The sequence below is a fragment of the Lonchura striata genome, chromosome 2 (assembly GCF_050655825.1).
Source record: "Lonchura striata isolate lonStrDom1 chromosome 2, ASM5065582v1, whole genome shotgun sequence".
NCBI lineage: Eukaryota > Metazoa > Chordata > Aves > Passeriformes > Estrildidae > Lonchura > Lonchura striata.
This window is the reverse complement of record NC_140704.1, coordinates 71,041,688-71,055,944: the sequence shown is the minus strand read 5'-3', so window position 1 is coordinate 71,055,944 and position 14,257 is coordinate 71,041,688.

Below are 14,257 nucleotides of genomic sequence, written 5' to 3'. Positions count from 1 at the left end.
TTCCCATTGTGGAAAGGAAGCCCAAGTCTAGTGCTTTCTTTATCTTCCATCTGCTGTTCTAAAGGTTTATAAAGGACAGTAGTGAGCATGCTGAGGAAAAAAATCCTGTCAAGAACTTCTGTTGGTGGTGGTGTTGGTTGCCATAGAGTTTACAGGCTTCTCTCTTACTGAGAGTTAAAATGATTGTATCAGCTGTTTTGATGAACACTGTTTAGGTAGCTTCTGAGAGCCTGTGCTGAATTGGAGAAATTATAGCTCCTGTAAAACACGTTTCCCCGTAGCAAAATGCAGCAATTCATATGAGACTCAAGTTCACTGAGTTGCAGATGTCTGTTCATATTTGCTTAATGGTGATGGCAAGATTCCAGAGGCTGTTCTTCTGTTTCATGTGTTGTGGCCTGAAAAGTTCTACTGTAATGACATTATTGACAGACGTTACCTGTCCTTACTTTCCTAATGACTGGCTCACCTTCATCTGGAGAGCAAGGCCCATAAAGCTTCCACATCTGGAAGACCTGCAGTTGACACACATCCACAAGGAGCAGGACTAATGACTAATAGCTGTCTGCCCTTCCTCTGTCTTGGAGTCTCCTCAAGGAGCTGTCCTGCCATTAAGGGCGTGACCTTGAGTAGCCAGAAATACTGGGGAGGAAGGTGGCAAAAAGATGAAGGTCAGTTCAAGTCTGTAGTGCAGTTCTAGAGCTGTTAGGATGTATTGTAAAGAGTATTTTATCTTTCAAAGCTTCTGATGCAGAGCATAGTTTATGAATCAAAGAAGTGTATTTTTCAGACTCAAGAAATGCTGCCAGCTGCTGCATTCTTGTTTTATATGAGGTGGTTTGTCTGTTGCTATTGTCCAGAAATCAGTGCCTGGCTACTTGTTTGTCAGACATTGCTTTCTCAGTGCTTTGTTCAAAGTGTTCTAGCTAGCAAAAATGATTAATTGTCATAAGATATCATATTCTGCCATTGCCGTCTTTGGATATAGATTTGTTCTTGTCCCCTGAGCCAGAAATACAGAAGATGCTTTCTTGACAATCAAAATCATAAATCTAGGTGTTTTTTTTCTTACATTGAAAATATATAGGCTAACGATTGTTTGTTCTATTTTTCATTCCTGCTGGTTTTGGTGAATTTGAGTATCATAATCCTTGAACAGTTTAGGGGCTGTGTAACCCAAAATGCACATACTCAAGTGATTGAAGATGTGACAGGGACCTCACATGAGTCAGTGAACATTTGCCTGTGAGGGGATACTGAGTGAAGAGGAATAGGCAGTAGGAATTAGAAATATTTCAGTGACCCATCTTCATTCAGAGACTGTTTCCATTCATCATATTTGTGTTTCCAGTTTTTAGTAAGAAACTTTCTTGCTCTTAGGCCTAGCTGTTTCCAAATAAGCTTTGCAACTGCAGTGTGTCTACATGGTTTAGAGGCAAAAAGCCTTTATTTAGACCCAGATGAAACAGCAAAATATCAAACTTAACCATTTTCTGGAAATGTCAAGTGTTGGACAGCAAATGTCTGCAGCAGAGAGTATTTTCTTTGCAGCAGCGGCTACTACTATCGCTAGACGGCCGTGTTGTTTTAAAATAAACTTCCTATGAAGATCAGTGCCTGGGAGCTTGGGTTAATTTTTCAAATTTGATTTCTTAAGGGAAAAAGAATTCAAAGGCATGGGCAGGGGAGGGGAAACTGTTCAGTCATTCTAAGATATTCAGTTTCTTCATGAGGAGGTGTGGTGTAACGTTCAAGCGCAGAGACCCATGCCGAGGGAAGACTTTCCAGAGTGCTCTGCTCCCAGTGGCACAGCAAGCCAGGGGCTCAATTTCTCGTCAGGTTGAGCTGTGGCTGCTGCCTATGTGAGTTACTGTGTTTGCATGAGTTAGGACACATAAGATGAGTTTCTCTCTCTTCTGTATTCCTGTGCGCCTGTGAGGAAAAATGTTTGAAACAAAGAATCTTTTGATAACTCTCGCATGCTTCTGCATTCTGTTCTTGAAGGTGAGGTTGCTAAAGTTGCTTCATTTGCAATGTACTGAGTTTTTCTGTGTTTTGGTGCCAACATGGAAATGGGAGCAACTGAAAACTTGACCTCTGCTGTGAATGCTGAGGGTCATGAGGATGACATTAAAAACTGCTCTCAAAATCCCCTGGAGTCTTAATATTTTATCTGTCTGATTTCTATTCCAGAAGCTATTATATTTCTTCCTATCATCTTTGGATAAACTGGTTGGCTTTTATAAAGCAGCCATCGTAAGTTTATAATGCAACTACTCTGTGGTTGGTCTCTTCTACACCATTATTTGTAACACAAATATTAATAACAGGGCAGAGTGAAGTAGTACACAAATACAGCATGATCAACATAAACACAATTTTAAAAGACATATTTTGATTGTAAGAGCAAAGATGGGAAGGACAACACTGTCCTGGTGCTGTTGCCCATGTGTATTGGCAGTGTCTGAGAGTGGCTGCTCTCAGGCAGTAACCACCTTGTCTGGAGGATGCTGTGAAGACCTCTGTGCAAAGGCATCTTCTGGTTCAAGGAGTTCTTTGTTTTTGTTCACTGAAACAGTGCAGCCACAGTGTTTTTGTAATGTAATTAGCCATTATACCAAGCATCAATTGCCAGGCTGTCACTGACTGTCTCTTAGTCCATATTTCTTCTTCAGAAAACAGTGCTAGATTTAAGCAATAAAGGTATCTCCAAACAATTACTTCCCAGAGAGCAGTGAGAAGGAAAAGTCCTATCTCAGCTTTTGTAATTCTGTATTTATGGAGAAGAGCATACACTGATTGTTCCTATGATTTATAGATGTTATGAGAAAACAAGCATCTCAGATCTATTCAAGGTGTTTGAATAGAGACACAAGGAAATATTGTCTTCTTTGTCACCAGTCACTATTATTTCTGAACTAAAAATCAGTCAAAGTTCACCTTAATTCACTGATGATGTTCAAAAGTAAACAGACAACAATCATAGGCAGACAAGTTCCACTCTCATACGCACCTGAGAGGGAAAAGTGTAATCTCTTTGATGTCAGCAAGGTTCCAGTGTCAATATAATCTTTTTGACATCATCCTCAGACTTCCATGTGGAACATTTAAAACAGTGCTGCATTGGTGAATATGTACCAAGGACAGATTGGTGGATACAAATTTTCTGCTTGTGCCTACAGAGTTTTAAAACCCTTTTGATATCTATGACCATGTTTCAGTGTGAGCATAGTGCTCTGCAGTTGGTCGAGTTAATTCAGCAGAGCTCCTTTTCTGTCCAGGATCTTTGACCTCGTAACACTAGTGTGCAGACTTCTTGAGGAAATAGCACACAACACCCTAACAAAATGTGGTTTTTTGCCTCTTCTGTTTGCTTGCTTGGAGTTATATGATACTATGTTCTCTGAAGAATGAATTTTTAACTAGGAATTAAGCCACTTTTTCATTGTATTCCCTTGTTTAATAGCGCAGGACATCTGATCATTCTGGGTGTTTTATGCTGAAAATATTGAAGATTAAGGGATAAATCTTCAAAACTGCATTGGGATCTAATTATTCAGGCAGTGGTATCTCATTTAAGGAAGCTGAGCCCTTTTAAATCAATGAGATGTAGTTATCTAAATAATACATTTGAATGCCTTTTTTTTTAATCTGAGGAAATTAATGTGGTTGTGATTTGCTTTGTTTGATTGCTTATTTGGGGATTGTTTCATTTTGTTTGTTTATTTTTTAACCAATTCATACTTTACAGTGAATTATCCCCAGTGATTTTTTACTTGATGGTAAAATGATCATGATGCCACTGACATGTTTGGTTGGCACTGACATAGGCTGGAAGTTTCACTGGGTCACCAACTATGGCTTTTTATTAGGGATTTTGAGTGCAATTTGAATGCTCTACAGCTGTAAGTCGAAAAAGTAGGATCTTCAATTCATGATCAATATACCCAGCATTCAAAGAAAGTTGTCTAATTCTTTTTGCCTACGTTGTCAATTTCAATGCTGAAAGATACCATTATACTTGGCTAGTCAACATCTCTCATAACCAAGGGCAATAATTATGTTCTCCAACTTTTGGAATATTTTTACCTATTCTATAAATGACACTGTCATTTTATTTTGACAGATTTTGAATTAGCTGAAAAAAATGTTTCTGGAAGGTTAGAGAAAGGAGATATCTTTTTGTTTGGTTCAGTGGAGAAAGTAAAACATAGAAGGAGAGCAGAAAGATTTTGAAAAAAGCATTTTGTTAAAGCACTTCTCAAAATCAAATATTTCAAACAATTGAAATAGCAAAATATTTCTAGTTTTAAATTTAATCCTTTGATTCTTCCATTAAAAAGAGTTTAGTTTGTTTTGTTTAATAAATGGACCAAGACAGAGAGAGAAAATGTAATACAAAGAAATTTATTAGTTGCAAATGAAACAAAACCTCTAATTTTGTGTCAATCCAAAATAAATGTTTGTTTTGTAATGAATCCCAAAACCCCTGTTTTTCTCCAGCTATAGTGGGGTTAATGACTTTCTTGGTTACTCATTCCTGTGATTGAATGGTTTTGCTCTTTTTAGGGTGCATCTTGATCATAACCTGTTTCATTACATTGAATAGACTATGGCTTTTATAGGGGAGACTTTTTAGCTGATTTATAGCACTTTCATTGCTGTAATCAACACTGTGGATGTTGTAGTAGAGACAATTTCTGGTAGTTAATTACTGTAATTTTAGGGAAAATAATGTATTGTGATAAAGGTGCTCAAAATTAATGCTGTGCTAATACAGGCTAGAAATGAGGAACATGGTTCTAACTGTAGCTAATTGTTTTAGCAATTTGCCTAGGAGTTTGCTAGATTCTTTGTCCAGTTTCATACCCAAGATTGGCAGTCTTTTTGGAAGATGCCTGAGTCCACAAGAAATAAGAGGCTTCATTCAGAAGCTGTCTGAAATTGTATTATTATTGTATTTTCTGAATTATGCAGAAGACAAGAAGACACTTTTATGCTTTTAAGTGTTATCATACAAGACAATTACACCTCTTATTACATCTTGGGCAACAGTATAATTCCATTGCAGTCAGTGGCAAAATTGCTTTGAACCTTAATTGTGTAGGTGCGGATGATAAAAGTGTTTTGCCAAGAAATTGGGACTTCCTTCCTGAATGTTGTAGCAATGGCATCTAAATGCAATTCCAATTCAGTTATGAGGAAGAATAACATTGCAACACTCTTCTATCTCAGACTCCTTCAAGCTTTAGGCCAGGGATGCTTTCAAATGTCTCTAGTACCTGTTGTACTGAGGGAGCTTACTATAATGCATTTAGAATTGCTACACAGAGATTAAGTGAAGTGAGGAGGCATTCCAGACTTCCCTTGGCAGAGATGTTAGATAGTTTCTTTAGATCCTTCCCTTAACCACAGCAGGGTTTTGGTGGCTGTGGAGGTATTTTTTATTCATTTTAGGGTTTTTGTTGGGATTTTTGTTTGTTTGTTTAAATAATCTTAGGCTACATAATGAAGTAGCAGTTCAAAATAAGACTAGTTTGTTTCTTCATAAATCATGAAAGAGGAATTGTCTCAACAGAAAACCCAATTAAAACATACTGCTACCATGGCTCAAGGGGCTTCTGAATGCATGATGAATACTCTTGTGCCCTTTGACTTCTAGTTAACATGTATTTAATCTATTACCCTATTTAAACCCAGCTTCAGGAGTGCTCTATAATGATGATCACTCACATGTGTTGCCTGGCCTATAAAGGGAAGAGAAACGCAACTTCTTTTGTGGTAAAGTCAAAGGGACGGTGAGGCACCTGGGTCCTGTGACCTCCGGGCACGCCACAGGGTCAGGTCCTCAGGAGCCGGATAGCCCTAGGAAAGCTTCCTCTCGACAGCGGGATGACACTTGGGCAGCGTTGTTTCCAAGATGGTTTATTGTAGGGAAAGACAGATCAGGGAGCAGGGGGAGACAACCTCTCTGGAAAGGAGCTCGCACTGACAGCCCCATGTTGAGGGCAGGGTAAGGAATATAAGTGTAACAGGGAAGGAGGGTCAGGGTAGGAAACAACAAATGAGGGAAGGGTTCAGGGCAGAGTACAGGGTGAGTGATGGGGTGACAACCAATGGGGACAAGGGGAAGGAGAGTTTACAGGGAAGGAACCAATGGGGGTACAGAGAACAAAGAACTTTCCAGAACTGGGGGATGGCTTACATAATGATGGACAGGAACAAGGGGAAGGTACAACTAAAGATTGACAACAGGGGTGGTGGGAAATTACACGTTGGTCACCTCCCACGGCAACTCAGGGGGACTATCTCCCAAGCCCTCTCCCACAGGAGGGCTGTAAACTTGCAAACTAGTGAGTGTGAGATAGTAGCAGCTCTTTCTGTTCTTTTGTGTTTATTAACTTCTCAAGCCTTGGCTTGAACTGCATGTTGCCAAACAAAAGTAAAGTTACTTACAAGAGCAAGCTTAGTGCCTGAGGATGCTGGAAGGAAGGAAGCTCATCTGCTGGTTGTGTGAGTTGTCTGTAAAGTACTGCTGCACTGTGTTTGTTCACTTGACAGTGGTCCCCCCTCAAGAGAATTTTCTTTCATTGTAAATTGACCATTATGTTCATATGCCCAACTCTGAATAAATATTTTTTCAAAAATGCCAGAGGAGAGAACTGGGCTTTTCCAGCATCTTTAATGTTTACTGCTGCCTCCATCTGCTGCTGCTATGATTTCCTCTCTTGAGATCCTGTTTGTTTTGACTCTTATTCCCCTTGTATGTTAATTATATTCATGCTGTGCTCTTATTGATGAGGAAAAAGTTGATATATAAAGGTCAGCAAAGAATTTGCTCTTTTTTTCTTTTACTTTTGTTCTTTTTTACTTACTAGTAAGTGGAGGCATTATTCTGTTATAATTTTTGCATGTTTCTGTGTGATCCTGATCTTGGTAACTATGAGGTAAATTAGGAAACACCTTTACTGAATTCCATTAATGCTAAGCCAAGTTCGAGTTTGCTATCAGTTTTTGTTTAATTGAACCAGATATTTTTATGCTTGTTGTGTCTTCTGTCCTGTTAGATTGTATGCTTACTAAACAAGCCTTAAAGGTGTTTTGCAGGAGTTACTGGGTGCCGTGCGGTAAAGCTGTGGGGGGAGAAAAGAATGAGGTGCTTGACATTGATGCCTGTTTTGATTGTTTTGTTTATTAGAGGCACATCTTTGAGGGAAGGGGTTCTCATACCCCCTGTTCTTGCATCAGAGAAGATCCCAAATTGTGGGTGGCACTGAAGCAATTCATGTACTTCTCAAGAAGGAAGATTTATTCCTAACTAAGTGTTCATACATCACAGTAGACATTTCACTCACCAAATAGCCATAGATAGTGTACTCAGTGACTTCGGATTACAAACTGGGAAAAGATGCAGCTATGACACCTTATTTTTTAACATTTTGGCCTTCAAAAAATACATTCCATCCTTTTGTAGTAAAATCATTTGGCATACAAATATACTCAGTGTCTGGTATATTTTGAGTGAGATGGAGCTGGAAATGAATAGAGACAGTGATAGGCATAGGACTAAGTGGGTTTGATACCCATGGATTTGGAAACCTGAACTGATCTAACATTCATTAAATCACCTGATTGTATACTGTAGTGATTTATTATTACATGTACAGCTTTATAGAAATGTGTGCATGTTATTCTGAAGATATGGGAAACAATGGCCAAAGTTGAAGTTTCAAAACATTTTGAAATCCATGGAAAGAACTCAAGATTTTTATTTTCTTAGTTCAGGCAATGACCTAAGGAGTGGAAAACATCTGGTAGGTTTATGAAGGTATCTGAGGTGATGATTATTATAAATGGCATGATTTATGTTTAGTGTTACACAGGCTTAATAAATTATGTTCCTAAAATCTGATTCTAGTCTGCTTAACACTGACACTGAATGTTACAGTAATTTTTGGTAATCCACACTTCCATTCAAACCTATTGCTGCATTCTAGCGAGACACAACAGTCTTCAAAGCATTTGGAGTCTACTTGTTTCACTTTTATGTTCAAAAAACAGTTCTGCAAGACACATTTTAGGGTCTGGTGATCATATTTTTATATTCATAAGAGCATTCCTTTTCCTTTTCCTGAGTATGTAGACACCTTGCAAAAAAGGAAACTGCCTACGTTCTATAACTCATAACACAAAAATTGCTCTCAAATGTTAGTAAAGATATTTTCAGCTTGGTGCTTTTAAGGAGAAATGTGTAAGAATACCCAACAAGTTAACCATACAATGATGTCCTAATACTAGAATCTTTGTAGCTAACTCTTAAAATATTTTCTTTTTTTCATGGCTGTTTCATCAGGAAGGAGTCCAGAAATTCTCACTTGTATCATATCCCTTTTTGGAGTAAACTGATATATCTCTGCTTGAAGTTAGTACAACTGTCATGAATCTCATCTTCTGGGACCTGTGGTCTTAAAGTCAGAAAATATCTGAAATTTGAATCACATAGCAATACCCTTCATCTTGCAGAGAAGCTTATGATTCAAGGTGACTGGACTTTGAGTATTGTTTCAGAAAAATGTGGCAAGCCAGGGATTGTCTTGGAATACTATGGGATTGTTATATCTAATAGAACTAAAATACAGCCAAAAGTCAGAAAATACCTGTAATTAAACAAAATTTTCAGAACGTGATGTTGGGTGGTATGTAGCATTAAGTATCCTGTCTGGAATGCCTGCCCAGGAAGCCTTTGCTAGGGAAAGCTTGAAATGATCAAGAGAATATGCTCTTAGTAAGAGACTTCCCTAAAAACGGTTAGAGTGTGACAATTCAGACAGCTACTTGTTTGGTCACTTTTTTCTTGTTCCAGCTGTGTACCCCAAGCAGTCTTAACCACATCAGAAAATTTGTGGAAGTCATCTCATCTCAAACCAAACAAAATACTGCTCCCTCACTGTTGGAACACTCCAGGGACCTTATAAGGAAGGGCTGCTGATGGGCTGTGCTCTTTGACTGATGTGGCTCATCACGAGCAATGTCATCTCTGTGAAGGAGGAAGACTTGATTAAATTTTCTTCTTGCTGTGTCCTCTGGTGCAAGGCACTATATTTGGTAATTGCCTTTCCTATCTGCTGACTCATCCATGTCAAAAATAAAAGGACGTTAGGCTTTTTTTTAGACCAAGGAGACCATTATAATTTTTATAGAACTTGTCATCTCTTAGTAACAGAAGTAATTGTCTCTGCAGTTCCTAGTACTTCTACAAGGTAGTCTAATGTTCCTTCCAGCCCAGATCATTCACAGGTACATGTTTATCAGTAAATAAAATGGTCCATGTCCTTTGCTGTGTGGTCTTGAGGGTGACTTGGCCTGACCTGGCTTTTGTCTGTAGTGCCACATGCATGTCTGTCCCCATTTTTTCCCACCATTCATGCTGCATATGAGAAGCATGCTCTGTGGCTATGTCCTTACGTTGTCTGGGTGACATGATTCAAAATGGGGTCAGAGTGACAACAAGCAGTGCCATGAGAAGATGTTCATATGTGTGCCTTTGCTGGATCACTACTATAGACATAGCTGTGTGGGGATGGCAGTGAAGTTCCAGGTTCATGCTCCAGAGCCCTTTGTTCAGTGACATTCCCCTTCTGCTGTTTTCCATGTTCAAGTCCACAGCTTCTGTCTGAATCGGAAGGAACTTGACTTTCTCTGATACCTGAGCTTAGAGGAACTTGCCCATCAGCTATGGCTGGAGAAGATAGCCCTTGTGGCTAGAGTGTATTGGAAGGGGCCTTGAAGGGCTCCAACACTGTTTTGTTTGATGAAGTGTTGGCTGTATGAAGCAGCAGCATGGTTTATCTCTTTGCATATTTGATTTCTTAACCAGTTAAACAGAGGGGGTGACCTTTCCCCCTTAAGATGTTTGCAAATGAATCCTGGTCTGACTTAATAGACCTGAACACAACTTACTATGTTATGTACTTTTCATTTGTCTCGCTTTTTAGAAACCCACACTTCCATTTTTCTTCCGTCTCTTGTGCTTGTTAAATTCATGGCTAATTGAGAAATAAATTGCCTAATTACACCAAGATTCTACCTGAGTCCTGAAAGTATTGAAGTTGTAAATTATCTAGTCCAGTCCACTGTGAAGTTGTAATTGCATTCTAAGAGCTCAGTGGTTACCACAGAGATGTCTTTTGTTAGGCATTAACACCTTTGTCAGGTGGTGAGGTCACAACAGGGCATTTGTCATTGCTTTCCTCTGTCTTTGCCGTCTGCTCTTAGATTCTGTGCACTTGAATTTTTGATGTGGGCTAATACATGTACAGGCATACCCATTTATTAATCTTAAATAATGTGCCAGAAATGTAGTTTTCTTTTGAAAATACATATACTGTGTTGTGTTTTTTCTCCCCGAGATATGAGAGACGAATATATAGGAAGAATATTCACCCTGTGGCTTAGTGCCCATCTTATGTTTTGTGTTGTTCAGTCATGACTACAGATCTCACCTGGGCTAATGTGGAAGTTCCCATTTCCAGTGGTTCAGGAGATATGTGGGAAAATCTGGGAGCTAAGTATTGTGGTGTTTGTCCATCAGGAAGAGTGTGTAGCCATGGTCACTTAGGATCTCATTTCCAAGCTGTGAAGCCTGTGCCAGTGAGTTCTTGATAAGAACATGGTGGCTTGTCAAGGACAGGGAAACTGAGATGGATAACCAAGCTTATGTCTGGCTTGAGTCCACTTGTATGACTGCAGTCACACTTTGGGATCACAATGGAGCATCTACCACAGAATAACTCTGTTCTAAGCAGTACTTTTTTCAAGGATAGGTGCTTTTCAAAAGGCCAAATCAAGTTCCTTCAAGCTGGAATATTTTCATACTGGAGTGGGCAAAGAGTAAGTAAAAGCAGGTTTGGTACCAATAGCAGCTACCTCATAAGGATTATAAGAGGATGGATGTCATCTCAGAGAACAGATAAAAGTGTATCTTTGAGGCCTGATTTTTAAAATGGTTGAATAAAACTGAAGAGGAAATGGAAATAGAGGACCTGGAAAAGAGCTAACACAGACAAAGCCATAACTAATCAGTGTGATGCTCTTTCACAGGGAAGATGTCATTCCAAAGCATGCACAGTACAGTCATGCACAAGATAATATTCCTCTTGGCAATAGTGGGGCACTGCTGAATTCCTATGATTAGCCTGGAAATATCCAGAGTTAGTGTGCTGGAAATTCAGAAGTAGTAAAACCAGAGCTTAAATATGCCCTTCAAGGGAAGTGTGGAGGACTTGGTCTCTGTTTAAAGCAGTGACTGAAGCTGAGACATAAGATTTCATGACTGCCACAAAAATGGGGAAAATCAGCTGCATGCTAAGACTACAGAGAACAGGATGAAACAGCCTAGCATGAGTTTGTTCTGAGTAACAGGGACTATTTTTTAAACTGAATTCAGCTATACAGTTAAATATAGTTGTTCTTAAAATTATTATTCCAAAGAAAATCTTTTAGGTAGACCACTTTTGTCAGGTTTTATTCTATAATTAGTCCTGCCCTACATTTTTTTTTTTTCATTACTAACTCACACAGGAGCTATTGGGAGGAAGGCATGCTTGAAAATCCCCTGAATTACATGCTGAGCTGCTGATCTGTGAAAGCTCATACATGATAATGGGATTTAAATGCTTAAGATACCCCTGAGAAATCTGAGTATGAGGCCTTCCAAGGTTTTAGAACAATGACTGAAGAGCCCTGAATTTGAGCATAAATTGCTCCTTTGTTTTCTGAAAATGGAATTCATAAAATGCTAAATATCTCAACAGACTATTCTAGCCCCGTGAGATCCACCTCTATCTCCTTAGACACTGTCTTTCCTGTGGCACAGGTGCCTAAATGTCTGATTCGAGGTTCTCAGTCCCATGTGCTAGAATAAATTGATGTATGAATAATGGAATGTTTAAAAGTTAATATTGGTTTATTCTGATACCTCATAGGTGCTTTCTGAAAATATTTTCTTATTGCTTCTCACAGTGGATTTTAGCAGAATGGTCAAGGACTCTCTAGTTCCTGCTCAGACTGGCCTAGTTTTGAAAATACTGGTTTGCTACAAGATTATTATCCTGCTCTTTTGGTTAGTCAGCTTTTACAAATACATGTCCTACAGTAAGAGTTTCTCTGCTCACAGCAAAGATTTTCTTGAATTAATATTCAAGCATGTTAGTATTTAAAGCTTGTAGCTTTTGGTTCCTTTCTTTTTTTCCCTTTTTCTCAATAAGGGCTATTATAAACATCACAAATGCCCTCTTAATACCACAGACCCACTGCATTTCAGTACCTGCACACAATTTGCTCAGCCCTTCTATGTAAAACTTCCCAAATCCTCCCAGCTGCACTACATCAGAAAATTAATTATTTCCAACACAGAGTAAATGGCTTTGTGATACAGGAATGAGACCTACAAGTCTGTAGGCTTTTGATTTTGAGCTCAGAAAACTCTAGTGTAAGAAATTAAGTTGCACACAGCTTTACTGTGATGCTTTTAGTGCTCACTGGACCTGGAGAAGGATGGATGATCTGCCAGCACTCCATGACCTCTTGCACCCTGAGCCCCTGTGGAACAGGGAGTTGTACCTCTCTGTTCTTTTTCTGTGAGACACTTGAAACAATGTAAGTGAAATATGGAAGAAGGCCTTGAACAAATCCATTGATAGAAGGCTATATGGATATGAAGGTATGCAGTACCAGTCCCCTCAAAAGCCATGCTTCCTTTCCTGCTTTATATGCTTTAAGCTACTGGCTTCCCACTTCTCAGGTGATAGAAGAAAGATGTGAATTTTAGTAAGTGCAACTGAATACAGAACTATGGCCTTCTGAAAATGTAAGCACTGGAATCTAGCAGTGCATGACCTTGATAACTGTGAAGAGAATTTTGAGACAAGCTTTAAAAGTGAAATGAAAATGCAGTTTTTCTCGGCAAAGGAAATGTATGGCTTTTGTGGGCATGCAGGTGTTTACAGCTAGGATGCCTTTGGGAAAAAAGATGCCAGAAATGAAGTGATGGATGTTGCAGTGAAGGTAGCCACAGTTTCTTCTTGAATTGCTTGAGGCTGGATTTAAGATTTCTCATATAGCAATACTTTCTCTTTTTGTAGCATAAACCATGCTGTCTCCGTCCCAGTAGTTTGCAGCACACCTCAACTGCACGGTAAGGAGTGTGCACAGTAAGGAGTGTGCACATCCTCCATCAAAGTCATTTGGCTGGTAGTCTTTATGCTCTTGGTGATTAATTGGTCTTATGTGCACCAGAGCCAGCCTCAATCCGTGACACTTTCTATCAAAGAGCCTTTTAATTGAAAAGGTGTTAACAGGAAAGGTGTTAACTTGCAATTTTGTATTTTGAAAGTCAAAGGGACATACGCTTCTGCTGTATTCGAAGTAAAAACAATTAAGAAAGTAGCCAATCAATTATCCCCATGATAGCTGTTCCTTAAGTTCAAGGTTAAGTGGACCACTTTCTAAATTGAAAACAAATGCATACAGCCTAACCCTGATGAAAGGATAGGTTGCAGGCTGCACAGTATATCAAGAACTTGTAATTGACTTGGTTTACATAAAGTAATGTTTAAAATCCAAGTCCAGATGGTTAAAAGTGCTACTGAGTTTGTGTTTGATTTTATATAGATATACACATTATATATAAATATATAAAAAAATATTTTAGGAGTTATACTGAATTCCCAAGTGCTTTTGAGAAAAAATACCCAGGAAGAATTTTCCATAAGTGCTGCATCTTACTCCAAGGATGTTGGTTTTACAGAAACCAGAGACAACAGTGCTCCTTCTGTATCTTTTTGAGATATTTAATTCACTAGGATAGTTTTCACTTTCATTGCTAGCTTTGAAAAATGTAATCATAATGGCCTTCTCCTTCAAGCCCTATAATGAAACTCTATTGCCCTTTATTTCTGCTTTCTGTTTTTGGAACTTGTAGAGTACAAAATTAATTTTTTGTCTTGATACTCTTGTTCTGTTCCTTAGTGAAAATCTCTCTTGCCTGACTGCTACGTTTTGTTCTGTAAAATCATAAGAGTCTAGATTCTTGGAAAAGCATGAAATTGATATTTTAATTATATCCTTTAAATTGTACTTGGGTATTAACCCCCCCCCCCCCCACACCTCCAAAACTGCTAAAGAGATTTCATGTTCTTTGAGTCTTTATGCACTTCCAGGAAAATGCTGCAGTAACATTAAGCTGTATAAAAATGTT